The 25,372-nt window shown below is 36.1% G+C and overlaps 1 long non-coding RNA gene across 1 annotated transcript; it reads right to left on the minus strand.

The window, feature by feature from the left end:
* Window positions 1-6,035: 6,035 nt before the first annotated feature.
* LOC109363793 lies at window positions 6,036-14,679 on the minus strand. Its single transcript, XR_002109617.2, has 3 exons — window positions 14,639-14,679; window positions 9,075-9,186; window positions 6,036-7,952 (listed from the first exon to the last, which is right to left on the minus strand). It is a non-coding gene; the product is annotated as an uncharacterized LOC109363793 (long non-coding RNA).
* Between the last annotated feature and the right edge of the window lie 10,693 nt (window positions 14,680-25,372).

Below are 25,372 nucleotides of genomic sequence, written 5' to 3' on the forward strand. Positions count from 1 at the left end.
CTGATTATTGCAGTTACCTATAAGAGAAGAGGACATAGTACTGTGACAGGGATGAAAAGATCATGGATAAACTGTGACATAGGAAAGGTAAAGCATAAATTAAACATGCCTATTTGTTTTAAAAATATTACTACATAAACAGAAACTTCTAATGATAAATCTTGATGGGCTGCTAACAAAATATACTTCATATTTAAGTTAACAAAATAAAAATATATTTGAGGGCTAGTTCTTTATACAGATAACATTTATACATTCTCAGATACATATTCTCAGAACAACTGAAAAGAAAAAAGAGGAAAACTAGGGCAACACTTCACTGTTCCCCTCTCTAATTATATTGAAGATTTAAAACTAAGGCAGAGTGTCTGAAGTACAAGCTTCTGCAGCAGGGATGACCATTCCATGTCAGCATCACTTGCTTCTAAGGATACATAGTGACTTCAAACTCTCTCAAAAAGACAAAACTCAAGCTGCTTACTTTACTACTTGTAATTACAGTAATAGACAATGTATGAACCTGAAATGAAACACAAGACAATTTGTGAAAAGAATGAATACATGGGTATGTAATTAAAAAGAGAAAGATAGGAAGTGAAGATTTAATTAAAGCAGTTCTGAAGATAAAGCTCTGTAGCAAATGCCCGAAATATGCAAAATTCAGTCAGTGAGTGGTAGGTTGTTCATAGAGGTATTTTTTTCACTTTTTAATGAAGACTGATTTTACAATGGGTTGAAAAATTTTCAGGGTATTTGGACTCTCCTTAGACTACCTGTCTGGGAAGGACAAGACAGGACCTATGAATAACTTCCAGCTCTAGAACACTAGCTCACAGTTGCTAAATTCTTTAGTTCAGGGATAATGGAGAAGAGAATAAAGAAAAAGGCTGTTCTAAAAGAAAATTTTTTTAGTTGAGCAGTTAAAAACAAGCAAGCAGTAGTAATACATTCTCTGCAGTTTGCATTACTTTTGCATGTGAGAAAGAACAATGGAGCAGTTTGGTTCTTAGAACAGAGAGGGAAGTGAAAACCGCTATGAGGGAATGGAGAACTTTTTCATGGCACTTTGGCATATGGTTTGTGACCTTAAACTGAGACCTGCTCTTTAATAGAAGAAATATTTGCAAAGATTTTCCAGGATTTTGCTCAAGTCCTTGTTTTAAGTGTTCCCTACTTCATTCCACCAACACACACAACAAAATGCTGTGCTATGATAAGAAAACAAAAAACACTTCTGCTTCAGGGTATGCATGCTTTGCTTTACTGGATTATATTGCTTCATTCCTGACGTTTCATCCACTTATTTAAATTGTTCAAAAAACATTTCATTTATGTACATTAATGCAAAACACACTCTACTGGAAGTTTCATGCATTCTTTCTCTCCACATTTTGGGTATTTACTGTTTACAGTTGTGGAAATTCCATATTTTGGCACCTTTCAATTGTGTGGTCTAACAATACTTACATGTTAGAAATAACCAATTTATGGGCTTGTTGTAGATGTGCTCCTTTAAAGCTGAAAACTAAAAAACCTATAATGGCAGAAGGAATAGTGTGCTATTTTGCCTTTGCTTTTACAAATTCAATAACTTTACTAAGAGTGGAAATTAGAATGTCATTTTGAAATACACAGTGGCTTTTGTCATCTATGGCCTGGTCTTGGTCTTCTATTGCTGAACAGAATTGGATTTTTAAATCAGCCCATGGTTCTGCAGTTTGATAACTGGTTCTGAGTATTTAAATAGGCCAAGTCAGTTCTTGTATCTGATGACAAATTCCACCAACTCTGTTGGTGTTTGTGTTATTCACAAAGCTTTCTTGCATTTTTGAATCAGAAGAAGAGGTAATTTGCCTTTGCAAACGTGCTACAGAACCCAATATATGCATCTGCAGTTAAACTAGTAGTGATGTAATCTGTTGCACTTGCAAAGAGGTACTTCAGTGGTAATGAGGGAGGCAACTTGTAGTGAGAAGCCTATGATTTTAATGCCTTTTCTGATATGATATATGTGGGGTATTTAGAATGAGATTAATATTTGCAGCAACTTGGTTATGCTCATGAAGTGCTTATTTTGTCACTCAAGTTACCTCTCCAAGCAAGACAATGGAAGATCCTTTAGGTATGCAAAGGCAATAAAAGTTTTGGTTTTTTTTAAATTGAATTATTATGATGTAGACATTGCATAGAACTTGTATCATTACCTCTGTATTAAAGGGCTTAAATCTGTTTTCCAAGCAGACAAAACAAATGGCCAATCCAAGTGAAGGTCTGCAGGAAAATGCTTACTAGAGCTATCTCTGAAGGGTGGGAAGGGTGTCAGAGTCTGTGAGTTTTCAGGCTGCGGCTGAAAGCTGTGTTCCACTGTGATGCCCAGAAGTGGCTGACCTTAGAGAAAGAGAAAGAAAACCTTAGAGAAAGAAAACCTACAATTAATTTGTATCTCTAGTGTATGTTAATAAGCATGGAACAAATTTTTAACTGGATAAAGTACATGAAATGGCCAACTACACTGTTGTGATAATTCAGATTGCAGACGTATTAGCTGCTGGTTTTGCTATTTTGCTTTGATGCCAATCTCTCTCTCTCTCCCTCTTTCTTTTTTTTTTTGGCACACACGGGAGCATGTGTTTTGTCCTCAGTCAGCTGTCTGGTGCCTATCCATTATCACCTTTTGGGAAAGTGCCTGTTTCCATTGGGCTAGAGTCAGTTTAGTTTGAGCTCTCTGTAGTCTGAATTCCTGGAGCTTGAACTGGCTCAGGAGTTTTGATTGCAGGGAGCTGAGGAGTTATTTTGAGACCAGTATTACAATATGGTAGACAGTGTAATTATGTAGAAATTGGACAGACTGTACACTTAAATCCATCTTTGAGACATTTAACCTCTGCTGGATTAAATATGTGGTGTTTTTTTTTACTGAATATATAAAAGACAGATGATAACTAGTTTAGAAGGGAAAGGAAATCTGCAAGGCAACAATCTCAGGATGATTACATAACAAATACAAAGCTAACATCCCTCTTTTTGGAAAATGGTTTGAACCACCATTATATTAATCTCAAAAATATATTGTTTATGTGGCAGATTATGCTGTTGACTTCTGAGGTAACTGTCATATGGTGGAAAGTCCAGTTTGCTGTCTGTAGAAACATCAGGAAAAGACTTGTAGGTCAGCCAGTAAAAACCAGAGAGTCAAACTATTGCACACTTTCCCTGGAATAAGTGGCTAGGTCAACACATGCATGGGGATTCCTGGCAGATAGAAAAGGTCACAATCTATTATAGGAGAATAAAATCCAAAATTAAATAAATGAGGTGAATCGCCTTTTCTCAAGGGAGTTTGTTTACCCTTGATGCATTAATGGTTAGATTTAGGGTTGCGAAGGTTTGCACAATACGGAGAATCTTGCACTTGCAAGAAGTAAACAAGTAGTATGAAAACCAGTTTTTAAAAGCCTCAGTTTAAATAAAATTAAGCCTGTTTTTTATAGATGGAGGTAGAAGAGAGTGGAAAGATCAAGTAGATACAAATGTCTTTCTCTGCATCCTGATAGGAACAGTAGTGGGAGTGTGAAGAACTGAAGTTGCCCATCTCAAGGAGTACTGTGAAACATTTTTTGAGATCTAGGAAAAGTAGCAGATTTTGGAAGAGTATCAGAAAGGCTGATGGGAGGGAGACAACTGAAACCTGAATCAATGAGATGGAGAAAGGTGTATTGCATTGAGCACCGAGTTGCAGCTGATATAGTGTTTGAGACACTCTATATGCTGTAGAAGAAAACATGTTGATGTTAACCTTCTTTGTGCAGTGCAAAGGAGAGAAAACGAGGAGAGAAAACTGCATTATTTATTAATTCTGTGAGAACAGCCAAAAGTAAATATCTCTTATCCAATAAGATGAAGTAGGAAGTTGAAAAACAAACAAACAAAACAGACCAAACATATGAAACGTGCCACTACAGTGAGAAGGAAATAGTTGGAAGGGGGAGGAAACATGAACTGTAATTAAAGAATGAAATGTTAGTCCCTCTAGCTCCTTCTGAAAAATTCTTCTAGGCAAGGTCTGTTAGTATATTGATGGAAAAATGAGATGAGTAATCCATTGGTGGTTAGTTTAACCATTATTTTAAATTAGTTATTTCCAACTAAGAAGCTGGGTGAAAAGAAGCTCTGAAGCTCCAGTAGTTCCAACAGCTAATATCTTGCTCTGATTCTAATGATGAGTATTATATATAAATTTGTTATTCACTTCTCAGTCCTCTGAAAAACTGTGGTGAATGCAGTCTTAATTTCTATGTCCTGATATCTGTACCTTGCTGCCTATAACCTCTTTCTTCTCTGAAATTAATTACTGACTTCCAGTACTGTCAGGGGTATTTCAGAGATTCAGAAATGGGATTTGTAACAGTAACAGTATTATAAACATAATTCTATTGAATCTCATTTTTAAAAATGATTTTACCTTGGAATATAAGCTAAGACCAGTCTTGATCTACTGCGAGTATTACCACCACTGAGAAAATAGTCAACATTCAAAATAATGGAAACGGCTTCTTTACATTGTCTTTAGTATCGGAGTCACAATGTCTGAGCTCCTGCAGAGGAATAGATAGTGTTTTCAGCTCTATGTGGAGAGAGGATGAAGAAGTAATAGCAAATGATACATTCTCATAAATCATATCAGTTGCAAATTTTCATTTATACTGCTGGAACATTTCATGTAGAATCAGTTACTATAATCCCAAGAGACAAAACTGTGGAAATATCAAACGCCACCCCTGAATACCTTGTACATATTAATGAAGTTCATTGTTTGGTGACTAAAAGAACCATGCAATGGTTTTGTGGCACACCCTGTTCTTTAGGAATCAACAGATCCTCTGCAAATTTTGGCAGGATTTCAGGTAATTTTGTGTCTCCCCATCACTTCCTGCACTGCAAGACAGAAATGTGGTTACATTTTTTTTTTTTTTTTTCAATTTTCAGCCTCTAGTTCTGTCTCATAGTGTTGGAGCCACTTTTATTAGAGTGAAGTTAAGCTCCAGTCCAGGAAATGATAGCTATTTTGCCCACCAGAAACTTTCAGATGACATGCTTATTTAAAACAGTTTTGTCTATATTCCAAAATGCTTCATACTTTTGAACAACTGAACTTAGCAAATGGAAACATATTTCCCTCCCCCCCCTCTTTTTTTTTTATGTCTATTTATTCAAATTACTTCAAGATTTTGTTCTTAAAGATATGGAAATTGCTGTGTTTAGACCTTTTCCCAGCAGTCACTTTGTTTGTTTTGTAGCAGGAAGCTTTGCTGTAGAGCAGTTCAGCTATGTGAATCAGGAGTAATACCACTGACGCCAATGACTTTATTTTCACTCTCTGTTCTAAAGAAATAGATCAAGCTTAACTATTGACTAGAGAATGCATTTTGGCAAATATGTAAGACATTTTCATACAGAGTTATGTTAGAACCCGCTGTAAACAAGGGAAAGGAAATGCCAATGCAGAATACAGGTGCAGTTTCTAACTTTTAAATATTGGTTCTGCAATGCTAGATCAACAAATAGCCTGATCCTATTTTATATCCCTCTGGCAAGAAACAAGTAATTGAGGAGAAATCATAGGAAGCCTCAGAAAAGATAACAGGTGTTAGAAATGGACCACTGGTACCAAGTGTCTTTTTACAGTCCTTAGCATAAAGGCTATTCTGTGTCTACAGTAACTTGCATCATCATTAAAGATAGAATCTGTTGTTTGGACCATACCACGCCTTTTCTGACAGAGGAAACTGGCACATGTTGCTAGAGGTTGGCAGCGTAATACATTTGTACATGATTACAGATTTAGTATATTGTTCAGGAATCACACATTTAGTTATAATGCCTATTTTAATTAATTGTCTACAGGAAATAGTGCAATTAGTCAAGAACGTCTAATTATTAAAAAAGAGGCTTGAGCTGGAGAACAAGATAATTTTATTTTATTTTACAAACAAACAAACCCAGGAAATCCAGTTAACCCAATTTCTGTTTCTGCTTCAACTCTTATTTGCAGTTACATATTACAACATTATATATTACATATATATACACACACATCTATGCTCTGTAGAGATGTCTGAGCCTACTTGATCAGAGAGCATCTTAATATAGGGAGTTAATATCAGCTGTAAAATTTGCCTGTTTTCTTGGCTGTCTACGTAAATGTAACTAGTATTATGCAGGCATTCCTTTGCTAACCCAAGTGGAAGAAATCTCCAGGTGAATGAAGATTAACTCTTCAGACATTTAGTGTGAACAATTGAGACACCAATATTTATGTAACTGTATAAAGTTTTCTTCATATAAATTATGTACACTTGAATCAGAATTAATGGTGTTCTAGCTAACCTAGACCATGCCCTGGAGAGCTGTTGAGCTGACTGTTGAGAACTCAAGATAGTGCTGCTCATAATTTTCAAATATCTTCTTAATTATTTCCTCAGTTCCATTGCAATTTCAGTTCATACTTCAAATGTTTTCTTATGACTCTTTTCAGGTTTTGAACCAGGATAGAGTATATACGACATGGAAATAAAAATAAATATGTAGGGGATTTGATTTATTATTAGTTGTTTCCTTTTAGGTTTTCCCAATTACTGCTATTTCAGATTATTATTATTTTTGACAGAATACTGGTTTAAGTCATGCAAATTTTAAACAAGGTAATAGCTAAAACTGCAACCATTTTGGAGCACATCTTATTTTCCACGTGTACTATCCATAATATTTTATCAGAGGCTGAATTTGCATTTACATGATGGAAAAGCTAAAATCTTTGCAGTACTATTAAGAACATTTAGGAGCAGCAGCCTAATAAGCATCAAGAGCTTTCACTGGAACTGCTATAATATCCCTTCTTGATTAAATATGAAATGAAATGTGTTTGACTGTAGCATAAATGCTTTGAGTATAGCACTTGAAGCACATCGCAAAGGCAGAATTGAAACCATACGTTAATGGAATGTGGATATTGATGACAGGAAGGATGTTCTCATAAACAAAGCATTGGAAGCCATAGCTCTGTCCTCCTTTTTCTTACTTCCATCTGCTAGCCAAGTACATCCCATGACTCAGTCTTTATTAGTTACTGGAAATAAGCCTAAGAGTACAGAAGACCACAAAAAAGGTAACCACTTAAGTGCAGCAGCAGCATAAGTTGAAGTCATTAGCGCAAATGTGCATTTGAACAAAGTCAGTCTCCTGTGAGAGTGTATCCCTCTACTGTCAAAGTACAAAACTTCTTTGTGCCAATAGACATGTTTTCTTCTGTGGCATTTGGTTACTGGCAGCAAGCACACACAACAACATTCAGTGTCAAGCATTTAATCTATCTTTGTATTGGTGGAACAATAACTGTAAAATGTATATTTGTTTGGTTCAAGACAGTTTTCATCTGAATGTAAGACAATGGTTGCTGTGAAACAAACTCTGAGAAAAACATGGTAGTGCAAGAATATTCTTTTGCAACGTATACTTACCTCCACATAATATAAAAAAAATGAAATCAGCATCCATTTTGTTACAACTGTGTTGTTACAAACAAAGGAATTGTGTTGCGTCAAATCTCTTCATCACACAAAGACATTAAGCTTTTTTTTAAAGACTCTTAGCTGTTTTAGAAAAAAGTATTGGTAGCTTTTCCATCTCTGTGGCCCATAACTTTACCAACTGGCAGTTCCGTAAACTGGACGTTACAGAGGAGCCCAGTGAAGTAAGCCTTTTAAGGATCCGTAGCACAAAGTAATAGTATGAGATTTCACTTTTCACTTAAAATGGGAAGTAATTGCTAATATTTCCGTATGGGAGTTAGAGGGTCCTTCTCTTAAATATGCTGATGAGTATTGATTCCAGAGATACATAATGGTTGGACTGGGATATGAAGTTGAGACAATCTCTTAACTTGATTATAGAACCTACAGGAGTTAATAAGAGTATTAGCGGTACGTAAAGGGACTTGGAAACTGTAGCAAAAAAAGACTATTTTATGGCTTAAGCATAGTGTAGCAAAAAAAGACTATTTTATGGCTTAAGCATAGTGAAACTGCTATAGAGAAACATCCCTCCTTCTGCCACCTAATTCCACAATGTTGTTCCTTTGTTCCTCTAGAAAAATATCCCTGCTTCTGCCACAAAATTCCGTCTTGTATTGACAAGTTTTGTAGTATCTGAACATAACTCATTTTTTTTTTGTGGATTACTTGTTTTCTGAGTACTCAATTTAGCACCAGTACTGTGCACTCAATTTAGCATTTCTTTGCATAGAAAACTGACATACCAGTCAGATATGCAAGGATGGTGACTTTTTTTTTTTATAATTCTTTAGAGGGAAGAGACAGTGTAACTTTGCCAAGAAATTCAGAATAGTGAAAAAAAAAAACCAACAATGTGGAATTTGGATGAAATTTTACCAGATTCCTCTTTTTATCATGTCCATTTTGCTTGCTTTCATATGCAGCCTGTTCGGCATATGAGTAATCTGAAGAAATGCATAAAGGTAGAATTTCTATGTTCTTATGTGAAAATACACAAAAATAAACATTTGACTCACAGTCATAACAGCTGTACAGATAGCTGAATACATTGTGCAAGAATAGCTGTTGCATTAAGACACGAGAAGTCAACAGATGCACATCTTTCTTTCTATGAACAAACATAACCATTCAGTGCTACCAAATCAACCAAGAGCTCGGTGAAATAACTTAAGCATTTATTGCACTGAAAATATTTGAGACTCCTGCCTGGAAACTTTTTGTGAAAAGGAACAAGATGTTGTTCTTTCTCCCTCCCCAATAAAAATCAGGTACTGAAAATACATGCAAGTCAGCAGCAGCGTGACTCTGACAAACAATGGTGTTTGCTTGCATCAAGGAATATAAACCCACCAATTTTGAAAGTTGAACAGTAGATACTCCTCTAATGTCTTTGATTCATCCTCAAAACACAACTAAGACTTCAACTTATTTGTAAACATGAATGCAGAGCATCCAGCTCAACAAGGAAATGACTAATAAGGAATGCATGACAATTTGACTTACTGTTGACTTCTTGAGTGACCAGTTCAAATAGCCAGAGGATGTGTTAACTAAATCAACAACCAGATTCCAGTGGGTGGAGGTTATAACAACATTTGTCTTTCCAATCCCATGCCTGTCAACACAGACACAGGGCAGATTTCTGTTACTTCTATTTTGCATAGCTCATTTCATGTTTGGATTTTATGAATACACAATGTATTCTAAGAGCGGTGACAGGAAGTCATCTATACAAGTGAATAGTAAATAACTATAAAATCATGCTATCTTAGAAACTACATCTTGATCTAGAATAGTTTGCACCTTTTGTCTATCCAAGTCTCTATCATGTTGAAAAGACAAGATATTATTCCTAATAGTCATTGTTATTAGTGTTTGTAATAGTCATTAAGTCAAGATGTTCCAGGCAAGTTAATGCAGAGCATTAAAAAGAATTATCGTAATCCGTCTCAGAGCAACAAAACCACCTCTTTCTTATTGTACTGCTATAAATGGATCAAATTTGCAGCTCAGGAAGATTCTGATGCTGAGAAACTTGTGTTGCGTTCTGATAGAACCATACTGCTTAGGGTTTTTTAATGGTAGAATGAAAGAGGACTCTATAAAGTGATTCCAATACAGTCAACTTCTCTCTTATTTTTGAGGACTAATCAAACAAAATGGCCCATCATCATGATGTGCCAGTGCATTATTTGTACATAGTCATTCTGTTAGCTCCTCACAGGAAAATGACCTTTCTTTCTCTGCAAAGGCAAACAAGATATATAGTTCTCAGTTTTGTAGGACCAGAAAGAATTCATTTGATCAGAAATCTTTTATGAAATTTTGAGGTTTTGTCTCCTATTTTTAGTGATCATTGAGGGAAAGAGTGTACTGAGATAATTGCTTCTGGTGTCTTAGAAAGTCTAAATTTGTGTTCATTGTGTTTAGGCCACCCAGCTGCCAAAATGCAAAGAGATCATAATTCCTATTATATTATCCAGTTTTCAAATGTCTTCAATCACTAAATTTTGAAACCTAACATTTCATTTTTAAAATCGCAAAATGGAAGCTGCCTGTGAATAATACAGATATTTTCTTGCTTATTCTAGTTACTTTTTCTTCAAAAAAGGCATTCAGAATAAAGACCAGTTATGCAGACATATGCAAATCCCTGACTATGAAGATGCATTTTGAAATACAGCTTTGGTTTTGTTAACAACAGTTTTAGACATGTGGGAGGAACAAAAGTACAACTCCTGTTTCACTTGGATTTCTCTTTCATTACCTTAGCCATAATTTATCCAGCATTACAGTATTCTCTCTGAGATTTCTCTGAAGGTCTGAATACTAAAATAATACTTAAAAAACAAGCTTTTCACCTCTTCTTACAACTCTTCTAGCTGAGCCTGCACCTGAAGAAGTGGCAGCCAACAGTATAAAACTAACAATGAACTTGTGATCTGGATGCAACCCAGCAATTCTGTGTACGATTTAAAAACGAAAACAGAAACGGAACTGTATTTGATATGAAAATAACTACTCTGAAGAGGTAGCAATGATCAAGTACTTACAAATCAGTTGTTTGATCCATTGCTAATATCATGGATTTGAACGTGCTGGCTATTAATGCCAAGACATTAATATGTGAAAAAAGATACTTTATTGCTTTACAGCACAAATCACCACAGAAGAATTTTGTGGTTGTCTTATCCACTGAAAAAAGTTATAGCTTGTTCTTTTGTTAGTGTTCACTTAAACATTCACATTGCTCCTGAATGTTGTCTTTTCCCTAAAAATTTTGCACTCAAGCTGCCATTCTCTGCAAATTTCATTTGTGTTACTTGATTGATGATTTAATGGCATTTGGTGTTTTTTTTTTTTAAACACTAAAATCTTGGCCATGAACAACTACTCTTAAGTTTAATCCCTCCCTTTTCATACTTCTTCTCTTTAGCATCAAATCTTGCTTCTGAACTCAGATGGATGGCCAAAACCTAGAAACGTGTTCAGACTGTTATTTTCTTTTGCTCTTCAGGTGTAGTTTAAAATCATCAAATTTGTTAAAGCTTTTACATACGAGGTTAAGTGTGTTTGTTAGCTTGCTACATGCCTAGAAGTGGATACTTAGGCTGAAGTCTTTCTAACTGGTTCAGTGAAAAGATCCTTTTCTTACATGCTACAATATAGGATAGTTTCCTTAAAGAATGTGAGTAATAAACCAGATCATACTCCGTAATCACTTACTCGGTTTTCTGCTATCGGAACTCCAGATAATGGATGTACACCTGTCTTGTTCTGAGGCAGCCCAAAAAATCAACTTCCACTGTCTTTATTCTCAGACACAGAGAAAAAAATTACAGGTAGTACTCTGAGGTGACTTAATTGCCTCACTTCCAAAGGGAAGAAAGACAAAGATTTGGGCCTGTCCCATAAATAGTCATTGTCTGTTATGATTCCTCTAATCTTTTCTCTTACATTGCTTTTTCTTAAGTGGATTAATTCTGGTTCTTGCTGGGCCTCACAGGAAAACTCCCTTTTCAACTTCCAAGCTAAGAAAGAAAACCATCAATCAGTGCAGAGAACACAGGAAAGAAGAAATTAAAGCTAGAATCTAAACTCCTACGTAAGATACACTGGGCACAAATCTCTCAAACAATAATGAAGAACAGTTTGCAACTGAATCAAAGCATTTAATGATAAGACTCTATTAAGAAACTGCATGAATCACTGTGATTTAATCAGTGACTCTGCTTAGGAGAGTAGAAATAACGGTAAAGCTCATTGCTGGACTATAGCACTGACATAAAACGATTTGCATATAGAATGCCTTTTACAAGCATTTAGAGTAGTTTTTGACTAGAGTACATAAATGATGTTCTGACTTCGAGATATGCTGATTTATGTTAGGTGAGGATTATGGCCATTAAACTGTAAATCCTATGACTTATTTTCTTAACTATTACTTTTTTAACATCTCTTTCTTAAGTGAGTTACAAGTGGCATATTAATAGCAATGTTTGGAGTGGTTGTGTATGTTATATACAAATGCGTATGTATAAATACATATACATATATTCTGTGAAAATCTTTTGTCACAGGCATGATTACAGCACTGGGCTGCAACTCAGGGCATCTCAGAGTACTGGTCACACTTATCACAGCATGAAACTAAAAACTAGAATGTTGATAGGAGCAAAGGCATATTTTTCTTTTTGCATTTAAGTACACCCACTTCTCCCTACTGATTTCTTGGTAGAGCAGAAATCAGAGTACGGAATGCCCATGGGATATATTTTTAGCTAAAAGCACCTTGGGTACTGTAGTGATTAGCAGAGAATTAATACCTAGAATAACAAGAGGGCTTGTACACCCTGAAATGCTATCATATTTTTTTATTTTTTGATTTGAGCTAAAACCAAACTTGGAAAATATTTAAATTATGTGTGTCAATAGATCAAAAGGAAAGAAGCTATTTTTGCCTGTTTCACTAGAATCAGACATGCAAAACCTTCAGAGAAGACCTGTCCTCATGTGATTTTTAGAATGAAACCTAAGGGGGAAATGAATTTTAGAAATACACAACAATAAAAAAGAGATTATTAAGCCTGCTATCCAAAATTCTTAAAGTTCGAAAAAGTTCATATTTTAAGTGATAGCTTTACTGCTTCTGTATCTGATCTGAGCTGCTATTTCCAGATAAGCAAGTGCATCTATATAAACATATAATTCTTCAGCCTCTGAAATTTTTTTCCTGAAATATGCAACAAAAATTGGAGAGGATTTTTTTCAGATATGAAAACATCACAATAAAAAAAACCACCCTCCATCTGTTTCTTTAGCTCAAAGTCTAAAGTTACATAATCAGAAATGACTGTTTTCATTTTCTTTCACATTTTCTTTGTACTTTCTTGTTATCTTATTTGTTAACATTTTTCATATTTGTTATCTTCTGCTTTTGTATGCTCTATGACTAAAGTGAGCAGTGAATCATGAATTCATGTCTAGTTCTGGTGTTTTCATACTCAGCTTTACGTAGAAGATGTGAGAAAGTATGTAAAAATAATAGGGAAATGTGGAATTGGATATAGTAAAAAAAATATTGTGGACATTGACCAAGTTTTTTTTAGATGTGTGGGCAAAAGATGGAACTCAAAATGCTGCAGTCATCCCTTCCACCTTTTGCTAAGTTAGCTGCTATATGTGGTAGATTAATCACATCTCTGTTTAGTCGTGAAACTTTTTCTTCAGACTAAGTTACTTCAAATTTCTTGTTGCCAGTGACTGGTAGGATTATGCCAAGGGTATTTTGCAGACTGGCATGACAACCACTTGGGATATTATTACATGATTTCCAGGAATCTCTACCTCTCCTGTCCTCTCCGTCCCACTACCGTTCAGTGGGTGTGATGCAGCAACAGAATATATATTAGCAAGTAATCACAGAATTACCAAATTGCAGGAGTTAGAAGGGACCTGAATTGAATTCAACTACACTGCTAAAGAAGGTTCCTACATTAGGTTGCATATGTTGGCATCCAGATAGAGCTTGAATATCTCTATGGAAGGAAACTCTACAACTTCTCTGTTCCATTGCTCCATCACTCTTACTGTAAAGAAGTTCTTCTGCATTTTATATGGAATTTTACATGTTCAATAACCTGGCCAAATCAATTTTCCTCCCACCTCCCTTTAGATATTTATAAACATTAATCAGATTTTCCCTCCATTTCTTTCCCCCAGGCTAAACAGACTCAGGTTACTCAGTCCTTCCACATATAGGAGATGTTCCAGACCTTCAACCAACTTTGTGGCCCTCTGCTGAGCTCCTTTTCGGGAGATCTGTCTTTTTTGAATGGGGGACCACAGAACTGGACACAGTATTCCAGATGTGGCCTCACCAGACCAGATTAGAGGTGGAGGATCACTCTCTCAACCTGCTGGCCACACTTTTTTTCAATGCATCCCAGCATATCATTGGTCTTCTTGGCCACAATGCCTCACTGCTGCCTTATGGCCAATGTGTTGTTCACCAGAACACAAACTTCCTTCTCTGCAGAGCTCCTCTCCTGCAGGTCAGTCCCTAACTTGTACTGAAGCATTCAGTTATCTCTCCCCAGGTGCGAGTCTCTACACTTGCTCTTGTTAAGTCCCATTAAGTTCCTCCCTGCCCAACTGTCCTATCTGTCCAGGTCTTGCTGAATGACAGCACAGTCTTTCAGTGTGTCAGCCACACCTCCCAGCTCTGTATCATTAGCTAACTTGCTGAGGGTGGAGTACCCTTTTATCCAGGTTGCTGATGAAGATGTTGAACACGACTGGATCCAGCACCAACCCTAGAGAATGCTGCTAGTTACAGACCTCAAACCTGACTTTGCACCACTGATAAAAACTCCCTGATATCTGCTAGTCAGCCAGTTCTCAATTCACCTCACTGTTCACTCATCTCTCCTGTACTTTCTAAGTTTTGTAAGTTTTGTAACAAGGATAGTACAAATAATGAATATACATTTATTATGGTATAAAAGAGAGCTTGGCTACAACATTGTTATACCAAAGCAGGAAATAGAAATGATAGGTATACTCACCCATAACCTGTGCTCATGTGGGAAACTCCAGTAGAGTGAATCTCCAGAAGAGACCCTTCCCCACTGGCAGTCAGCTCTTAAATGGGTCTACGAGAGGTGGAGCCAGGCTCCACCCCTTCCATCAGCACAGGTGAATTGCCTTCACCTGTGCTCCATGGCTGACTCAGGTGATTAATCAGAGGTCTAGGCTGTGATTCAGCAGTCCCTGTACAAAGGATGTTGTGGGAGACAGTGCCAAATGTTTTGATGAAGTCAAGGTATGCAACCTCTACTGCTTTTTCCTCCATCTACTCAGATGGGGATGACATTATAGAAAGCTAACATGTTGGTTGAGCATGATTTCCCCTTGGTGAATCCATGCAGATTACTCCTGATAATCTTCTCTTCCCATCACTTGGGAATGACATCCAGAACAAGATGCTCCACCATCTTTCCAGGGATGGGGCTGAAACTGGCTGGCCTGTAGCATCCTGGATCTTCTTTTTGAAGACTAAGGTGGACATTAGCTGTTTTCCAGTCTTCAGGCACTTCTTTCATTCACCAAGAATTTTCAAAGATAATGGATGGTGGTTCACCAGCCACCTCTCCCAGCTACCTCAGCACACATGGATCCATCCCATTGGGACCCATGGTTTGTGTATGTTGATTTTGGCTAGATGCCCTCTGTCCATCTCCTCCTCAGTCCTAGGGAAGACTTCCATTCCCTAGACATTCTATGTTACCTCCAGGGTCTGGGATTCCAAAGGGGCTGTCTTTGTAGTAAAGACTGAAGTAAAGAAGATACTCAGAATCTCCACCTTCTCAGTGTCCTGTTACCAGGGCACCCATTTAGTACGTGTGCTTCCCAACTACCTAAGTCTTATTCATAAAAAAACATTTATCTCCCTCAGCAGGTTACTTTCTCTCTCTATTAGTCTTTTTCCTGAGTAACCTTAAAACAAATGTTAGTCATTAGTTAAAGGATTTAAGGCGCTTTGGCTACATTTGTCCCAGAAAATTAAAACCAACCAAGAATGTTTTCAAGGATTGATATTGTTTCCAACCATCACATATGACCCGTGTCTGCACTAGTAAATTGTCTTAACCCTAAAAACAAGGCAGAGATCTGCAAAGTCCCTTTGGAGAGTAATCTCTGCACTGCTCTAGCTGCCAAATTATGCTCAGCAGTTACTTGGAGACAGCTATTGGAATAGCTCCATTCACACCAGTTGAACTAGCACAGTGTTTCAGTAACTACTTCTCCCAGTGCAGTCTCAGTTAGGACTAGGGTAGATTATGACATCCAAAAGTTCAGAGATGAAAATACTGATTATCATTTTTCAACCTGATTATAACAAACTTATATGTGACAATTCTCCCTCCCTTCCTCCCTTCCCTCCCTCCTTCCTTCCCTCCCTCTTTCTCTCTCTCTTTCTCATGGATGTGTCTATAACAGTGAAATTGCAGTGTGAATAACCACTATAAAACTCAGTGACTTCTAATTTAAATACCAGATATCTTTCTTTGACCTTGATTTTTTTTTAGCATAGACCAAGATGTATATATGATATATAATATAGGAGAACACATGAACAGTTCCAAGCACTGTCTATTGCTAAGACAGAAGAAAATGGATGTGAGAGAGTGAATCATATTTCTTCATGTGTAACTAAGAGATGCACACATACAACAATATTAATTCTCAGTAGATCAGCTTCTGGTATTTATCAAGTACATTATAGCTTATTTTGAATGTCTCTTCTCTACTTGTCAGACACATGGCAACTCCTTTGAGACCATGGCAAGGAGACAGCTCATTCAATACTGAGCAGTTTGCTTTAGGAATTCTGTGCATTATCATATCGTTCATGCTAGCACATGCAGTCTTCAATCATAATTTACAGCATATTTCAAATTTGATGTAGTTTTGTACTGTGACTCTGGAATTATACTTTCCCCTGTTAGCAAAGGACAGTGGTAAGCAGGTGGTGTGGGCACAGCCTTGACTGCAGTCTCTGCAGCTTCAGTTTCTTGATTACATGCTAAAACCAGAAACATTTTCCATGTCAAACTGGAAAGTGGCTTCAATTGCATGGACCTGTTGTTCAAAGTGTTGGCAAAAAAAAAAAAAAGTACTCATATTGCCTGTACTTTAGAGCAGTTGAGGAAGTTAGCATTGAAAGGTTACACACTTTAGAAAATAAAATAATCAGTTTATTGTGAAGTATGTGGGAGAATTGTTTTCGCTGAAAAAAAAAACCAAACAGCATAGGCTTATTTTAAAGCATGAGGGACATCCCAGGGATAACAAATGCAGAGACTTCTTTCTATTTCCTTTTTCTTTCACCTATTTGTTTTCTGTTTGAATTTTCTCTCTATTTTCTTTGCATCTTTTTACATTTGCTTTGTCGTTTGCCTATTTTCTGTGAGTCATTTTTAATTCACTTTTAAAGCAGGATTGCTTCCCTCCCTCATTCTCCTAGAAAGAAAATAAACATGATAACCACAATGTTTGTGTGGACTCACAGTTAAATAAAGAGTCCTTCCATCCTTTCACAAAACACAACGTTCTGGACTAACTGATCTTGGCTATGCTGTCTGTAACATCTGGATTTGCCAGTAGGTACTGAATATTGTGCATATCCAGATATACTAATGATTACTAAGTCAATTTTTTTGCTTTTAACTTTTTCAATTTCAGTCTGAGTTCAGTCATTTTTAGCTTTAAATATTCTGCAAGTTGCTTTTTTTTCCATTGCCAGTCTTTTTCTCATTTTACTCAGTGAAGGAAGATATAGAATGACAGAAGCCAGTAACTAATTGGAAATAAAAGCTAATGATTTCAGTTCAATAAAAAGTCATGGAAATAATGTGCTCATTCTTTCCTATATTATTAAGCAAGCAGTTTGGGGTTTTTCTAGTTAAAAAATTAAAAATATGTGCATATTCTCAGGAGACTGAAATTAATTTCTTGCTTCAATGTTAAATTGTTTTGTAAGCTGAAAACTGGCTTAAACCACTTCATGTTATGTAGCTTTTAATTTAGCCAAGACTGAGTGATTAAGTTCTTACATGGAGTGTGGGCTCTGCAATAACTCATACAGCAAGTTAATTGAGGTAAAACTCTGTCACATCATCTAAGAACAGTAAAATAGACCTTTGCTTCAGTAGCTTAATTCTCAGGTAGGCACTTTGTGGAACATCTGCTCTGCTGTTCTGGTGAATTTGCATCGGACCAACCTGCAAGATTTTGTCTGTGCAGCTTAGTATCTATAGTCCCATAATTGGGAAAAAAAAAAAAAAAATAAAAAAAAAATTGACAAATGAAGGAAAAAATTGCTAACATTATATTTGAGATACCTGAGATTTTCATCAAACCATTTTCTGGAGCATTTTCTTGAAATAATTATTTGATCTCCATTACTGAATACTTTAAAAATTGAGTCTGAAAAGCATCACTCAGGAACAGTAAACAGAAGAGCTGGTTCTGACTTGCAGGGCACTGACTAGAAGTTCTTGTGAGACCGTTTGCAATGTGCCTGTAAGTTTATGGAACAAGAACCATGATACTTCCCCTGCATGTGTTTGTTGAATCATATTGAATCACTCTGAAGGTGTGAAAATTTTTTTATGTTGGCCCATGAAATCAGAAGCAGACACTGGGATAAGCAGTAGAGACTGAACCTTCCAGCAATGTTCTGTTGTGTTGTTGCTGTAGGACAGATGGCAGCAGAGGGGCAGTCTGACAGAACGGTGTCTGACATGGAAGTGTGCATGAAGCAAAGGTGTGTCACTGAATTCCTCCATACAGAAAAATGGCAGCCATTGACATTCACTGACACTTGCTGAATGTTTATGGGGGCCCAACGGTGGATTGTGAGCACCACGAGGTGGTGGGTGGTACATTTCAGCAGTAGTGACAGCAAAAGTGGGTCACATCTGTTGGTGAAGATTTTCACAAGCATGACATGCAGGCTTTTGTTCATCTCTGGCAAAAATGCATTGCTAATGGTGGTATCTATGTCAAAAAATGAGTATTTTATAGCTGAGAATTTGATCTATCAAATAACGTTATTGTGCTCTTTGTACGGAAATAAATAGAAGGCATTACTTTCGGAGCAACCTACATATTTTCAAATATATTTGTATGGATGGATGTGAAAATGTGTGAATGTGTTTATGCCATTCTGTTCTCTGAACATTTTTCTTTCTGAATATCCTAGGTTTCAGGTAAAGAATTAGGATGCTTTACAGCATATGTGGAAATCTATTTTCAGGCAAATTGCTGTCTACTAGAATAATATTTGCAGAACGTTAACTGTCAATGTTAACAGTATTGTTAATATTATAAAATAAAATAAATTTCTTGTACTTTTAATAGATTAAAATAACATGAAAGTTATTCTCACATTTAGCCATGACCAGGATTTATTATTATTATTATTTTTGTTAAAGGAAGACTTTGCTATTCCAGTACCTCTTATTTAGATTTTAGGTAAATAAAGAGCACCTTTAAATACTACAGAAATTCAAAGTTGCTGTACTTGTTTATTGTATAAAAAACAAGTGCTTTGTTTGGGATTTCTATTTTCCATTTCTGTGTGGCCAAATCCTTCGGAAGTGTGAATCATTCAACATACACTGAAGCAACTTGTACTTTTTTTTCCCCAGTTTTTTATAGAATCAGAGAAGAGCAGAAATACACAGATTCCAATTTTATTTTTAAATATACAACAATTGTGGGTCAGCTATCTCTTCTACAGGGAGCGAGTATGAAACCCATAGCTTTGTAAGTAGAAGGAAAGAGAGAACATTATATTTTTGAAGCAAAGAATGGCCAGAGTGTAGGGAATATTTTTCACTCTTTTTCTGCTCAATTCTATTTACAGATTTAAATAACTTCTCCAGTTACCAAGTTCAGATTGAATTCACAATCCTCTGCATTGTCTGCATCCCTGTCAATACAAATGAGTATGTGGAAGAGTCTCTCAGGTAAGTGTACTTTGTAATTCAGTAGTCAATATTTAAATTTAAATGAATATTAAATAGTTACAAGCTCAGGACATAGCCCTCATGTGTCCTCATTTGAAGTATTTTCTCATTTGGCAATGAAGGACTGATAAGTATTCTAGATTACTACTTTTCACCGAGTATAATACATTTGTGCTGGAGATTATCAGTCTATTTTGCTGTCTGTGTTTCTTCAATTTATAACTGAGAAAGTTAGATAGAAGAACATGAAAAACTTATGAAAGCCAAGGATTATTCAATCTGCAGTACCTCTGCTATCCAGTAGGTCACTTTGTCAAGCATGAAGTTCTTCATTTATAGAGTTTTTGTAACAGTTAATGCTTTCAGTGTTTCCACTATAAATTCATACTTACAGGGAATTGCAGTGTGGTCATAAAAATGTTTTCCCAGCCTAACACTTAGGTACTTAATCCATCAGCACATTTGTTTTCATAATATTTGAGAAATCCATTTGGTTCTTTTTTTTTTTTTTTAACCATTTTTCTTCTCCAGCTTCTTGATTTATTCAGTCCTTTTTGATGGATTCCTTTTGTCCTAAGAAATTGTCCTGCCCTTCCAGTTGTAGTTTAAGACAGTAGCAGCACCTACTATCAGTAAAAATCATCAGCCAATTTGCAATATTAAAAAGATTTATTTCTGCTTTAGCTGTAACCATTAATGCACACTTTTATTATGGCTCACTGCCATAATATTTCAGTGCAATTTGCACATGTTGGAGATGTAAAGCTGCTTTACATTTAAGACTGCAAAGGATTCTTGTAGATTTAACTTGCTGCAAGTATTCAAATAGTATGTGATCATGTGCAGAAAAGTAATCTATGTGCATATATGTATATGTATGTTATCTGAACTAGCAAGTGAAGAATTCTTCAGAAAAGAGCTGCCAGTGTAGCACACATTTTATTTAATTAACATGTAGGAAAGGAATATTTATATATATATAATCTCTGAAAAGGAAGTGGAAATGGCAAATGTATGTATTTAATGAGATAGAACCATGTTAAAGGATCAAAGCAAAGTATAACTGTTTACATCTTTGCAGTTTGACAGACTGTCCATTGTAATTAAAGTAAGATAGAACCACAGCATTACAGCATTATTCCTACAAAGGAATATACCATTCTTCCAGATGTCATAAGCAAATGCCAGGCTGGTTGATATCAGTTCATATGGTAAGGATCAATATTGGCATCCTGCTTTTCCAGTAGGAGGAAATTCATCTAACTTGTATTACTGAATTGGTTCTTCTACATGACTGAACAAATGTGTAAGCGCATTCTGAAATTGTAATTCATTTTCATCTGAGTGTAAATAAATACAGAAAAAAAGAATATTTTAAAATCTGCCATAATTGACTAAATTAATATCTGGGGAAAAAAAAAAGAAGAAAAGAAAGATTTGGCTTTGGAATACCAGTCTAACCACAAATACTCTCTGTGAAATACCTGGTTCAGGACATACTTTACAATAGTAGAAAATGCCCAGTGGCATTTATTTATGTATTTATTTATAATTATGTTAAAGGGAGAGTTTTCCTTGAACTGTATTGTTTGATGAGTGCCAGTACACACCAGGAGGTGCCTAGCAGGCTGGAATTCTTTTCTTTTCCTCTGCTTTTAGTGCAAGATTATCACAAAGAACTTTTCATTACTTTTTCTGGATGAGGAACATAAATCTTCTAAAAATGTATTTGGTTTATGTAACTTTAAATCAATACTGTCTTAATATTCTATGAATTTCATTTTAACCTTTGAAAGCACCTTCTTGTGTGCAAAGAAAACACCAGTTTTTCTTTGTGAGGCAGGAAGACAAAACGCATACCAAGTTTCCCACATGGTGATGTCTTTTTCACTATGCTCCTTCTGCAGCTTTCATTGTGCAGGACTCAACACGGATTCAGATTCTGGCTTGGAGCTAACACAGACATGCTGAACTAGATCCTAGTATAAATCAGCACAGGTGCCATAAACTGAGTGGAACAGTACCTCACGTCAGAGAAGAGTCTGGTCAAAGATTTTTCCTTTTTTTCTTTTTAAAACTGAAGCCAAATGTATATTTACTAAAACAAAACAAAACAAACAAAAAAACAAAACCAACAATCAAAGACAAAAGAAATCCCAACAGTTTTTATTCAGCTATTCAACATGTATTCAGCAGGAGGGGCAAATGGGAACTGTAGACCCCATGGACGTGGCCTTATGTTGTGCACACTCCACATCTCCAGATGGCAGGAGAAGATGTGCTTCTGAATTGCCAACAGCAGTTTTGTGGTTATGTGCAGTCCTGGTAGTAATAAGAAAATTAAGAAGAAAATGGCAAGAATGGCTGTTTTTCTGAAGTTTTTGCAATGAGACAAATGTCATTATTTTTAAATAAATCTGGCAAAACTAAAATGTTGTCAATAAAGTCAAACTGTCTATGGAAGTCTGTTTTAAGATTTGAAATGGGGCTGCTGTGAAAAAATGTTGGCCTCTTCCTCCATGTGTGAGTCAAAAGTTAGCAGTATTGAGTCTATTAATAGCTCAACAGCGCATTTCTCCCAAAGTAGCAACAAAAATGGTTGTTTATTAAACAGTGGTGGAGATGTAATGCTCTCTGCAGTGCTCAGTGAAAGTAAAGGCAGTATGCTTTAAGACACGCTCAAACAATTGAAAGTATAGCATTATCAAGTTCTCAGAATTTGTGAGATTATCACACATCCTATTCCAAAAATTTAAGTAATGAAACTGAGAAAACTATGAGCTGTAAGAAACAATCTATGGAAAGTGAAACCCATTCCTTTAGATGATTTTTTGTAGGTGGAAACATTTTAAATAAATGAGTATAAAGTATTTTATAGTGATCCCCTTCTGGCATTTTCATCTTCAGCCGAAAATTTCTGATCAAAGATTTTCTAGAAGATCTTTTAGTGTCTTCAAGGGCTTTTGAAGCATGCTTTAGACTGTTTCAGACAGTTAGGGAATACACTCCACACTGGCATGCTACAGTGTAGGTAGTCTTTACAATTTCTTAGAAGGTGCTTACCATCTCACTTTTTTCTTTATATTGATGTATCAAATGATTCTTGCACAAGCTATGAAAACAGCAGATTGCTGTCAACTGGTTTTTGCTTTATTGCATTTAGTTAGAGATAAGTCTGTGCTAATCTAGTTTGACTTCTTGTTAGAACAGTTTTCAGGATATGAAATAGGTAGAATATAGTTTCTGCATACAGAGCCAACATGGTAAAAAAAAAAAAAGTGTTGGATTTACTTCTCTCTGGAGTTATTTATATAGCCTCAAATGAAACCATTTGCCATGCAATTATTAGCTGGAACTGTTTTTAGCGAAGAATTAACGAAGAATACAAACACAGAAGAATAATAGTATTAGCAAAATTAGAATATCTTGAAATTGCATTCTCAGATGCAAAATCTGTAACTTCAGAAAGTAGTTCTTAAAAGTAGCTACAGTATGTAAATTCTTTGTGACTTTGTGCACTGTGTGACATTTTTAAAGAATTCAGGGGTACCATAATTAAATGCCACTTGCCAATATTTTCCAGCACTGTGTAATGTTAACTGCACATATAAAACATATTGTCTCCTGCTGTTGACTTTTTATTGTCCTATGTCTGTAGTAAACGCAGGGCTGGTGTGCTTAAGGATGTAATTTTGTGCAGGAAACCACAATAAGATCTGGGAATAATTGCAACATGAGATCAAGATTAAAAGACAGAATTTTTCAAAAATAATTTCACATTTTTATCACAAGGTTTTTGCTATGTACAATAATTCTACTGATCACTTAGTGTATAAAGATAAATGTTAGCAAGAATAACTGGCATTTAATGTTGCCACACACCAAACTAGTTATATAAAGATTGATCAAGGCATGATGTTACCTTGTCATCTGGTTCAACACTTAGCTTGAATACCATTTTGTTATAATATTTAGCTATTCTTCTAACCGTCAACAGTTTTGCTTTAATGAATATGTGTAAGATAATGAATTTGTCTCAGTCTTCCACTGATACTGACAAAGATTTTCTTGAGGACAATAGCCATCCCTGGAGATCTATACAAGATGTGGCTGAATAATGTTTGCCTTCCCTTCCTCGTTGTTCCAATGGTGATTTTCTTTCTGATATAAGAGTTCAGGAGAAAAGAGCCAGTTTAATCCAAAGGTCTCCTTTTTTTTGTTTTATTCAGAAGTCATTCTCTTCTTGATACAAAGTGGAAGATTCCCCTAGCTTCACTGACCCTTGCCATTTTGCACAAAATTCCCTTTGAAATATTTTTTTTTCCTTTGAGAGGGAGAAGAACTGATTTATGATTCCAGCGTTTCACAGACAATTCAAACCAAGTCCACAGCAACAGAACAAGCACTGCTGTAATCCATACAGCATGTGCCATCTGTAGAGGATGTAATTGCAATAGTGTTATAACCTCTTCTCTGTGGGCCAAACATGTGGAACGTTCTCTAAATATTATGTTCGGCTGAAAATGTTTAATGTTGTGGTATTTTGAATTGGGACGAACATCCAGTAACAATGTACTGTTCCTAAGCGTTGAACAACTGTATCAAACACAGCATTCGAAGAGGGGCTTGTAAAACACAATGTCTTATAAAACCTATAAAGACCTCCTTCGGGTAAGAGTGGAGGAGTTGCACTTTAGAGCTTTGATATAAGATTTGTAAATTTGCTTAAACCTCTTTATTTAGATTAATCTTTTGTTGAGATCATCAAGTAGAAAGCATCCATTAGTGCTCTCTGCCATTAAAACACATGAAATAAGTTTGAAATAACAGGTAAACTTAGAGAAGTAGTAATTTTAAAAAACAACACCTTAATTGCTATTTTTTTTCTCACAGAAGTTCCTATCAAGATTATGAAAGTTTTCTTTCTATGGAAGGAAGTGGCACATCATAAAGCCAGTACTTTTCCATAGGAGCTGCAACTCTTTTTTTTTTTTTCCCCCCCCTATAGGCAGTGGAAATACACTTGTCTTCTCAGGATAAACATTTCAGGTTGAGAAAATTTTCTGCAGAGTTTAGTGTTAACCTGAAACTACCTGGGATTTTACTCTTGGGAGCCTGAAAAACACCCCTGCCACATATAATCCTGTCTTGTGGTAGGAAGAAAAGGCTGCAATACATGAAGAACAAAGTGTTAGGAAAGACTTAGCTTCTTGCATGAAGCTGCAATGAAGCTCAAATTTTCAAGAGGAACCTTCCCATTTCAGCCTTTAATCTTGGAAGACATGTTGTAGTGCAGGAAAAGCGAACAGACCTGAACATAGATTTTTGACTTCATTAGCAGATGATCTAACACATAGTTTAGTCTAAGCATCTAATAATCCACCAAATGGCCCTATAGTAGGGCTACGGGCATCATCGAATTTTTATATGAGTCAAGGGCAACTAGCTACTATTAAGTAAATTAGGGAAGCTACTATTAAGTAAGTTAAGGAAAAGTTAAGGGAAAATTATGGAGCAAATCATCTTGAATGAGATGGCCTGGCAAGTGCGTGGTATCTAGGGGATGAGGCCCAGCCAGCATGGGTTCCTGAAAGGCAGGTCATGCTTGAGCAACCTCATCTCTTTCTATGACTGGTAGACCAGACTGGCAGACAAGGGAAAGGCTGTTGATGTAGCCTACCTAGACTTCAGCAAAGCCTTTGACATGGTCTCTCACAGTATTCTCCTGGGGAAACTGGCTGCCTGTGGCCTGGACAGGTATAC

Source organism: Meleagris gallopavo, chromosome Z, assembly GCF_000146605.3.
Source record: "Meleagris gallopavo isolate NT-WF06-2002-E0010 breed Aviagen turkey brand Nicholas breeding stock chromosome Z, Turkey_5.1, whole genome shotgun sequence".
Classification (NCBI taxonomy): domain Eukaryota; kingdom Metazoa; phylum Chordata; class Aves; order Galliformes; family Phasianidae; genus Meleagris; species Meleagris gallopavo.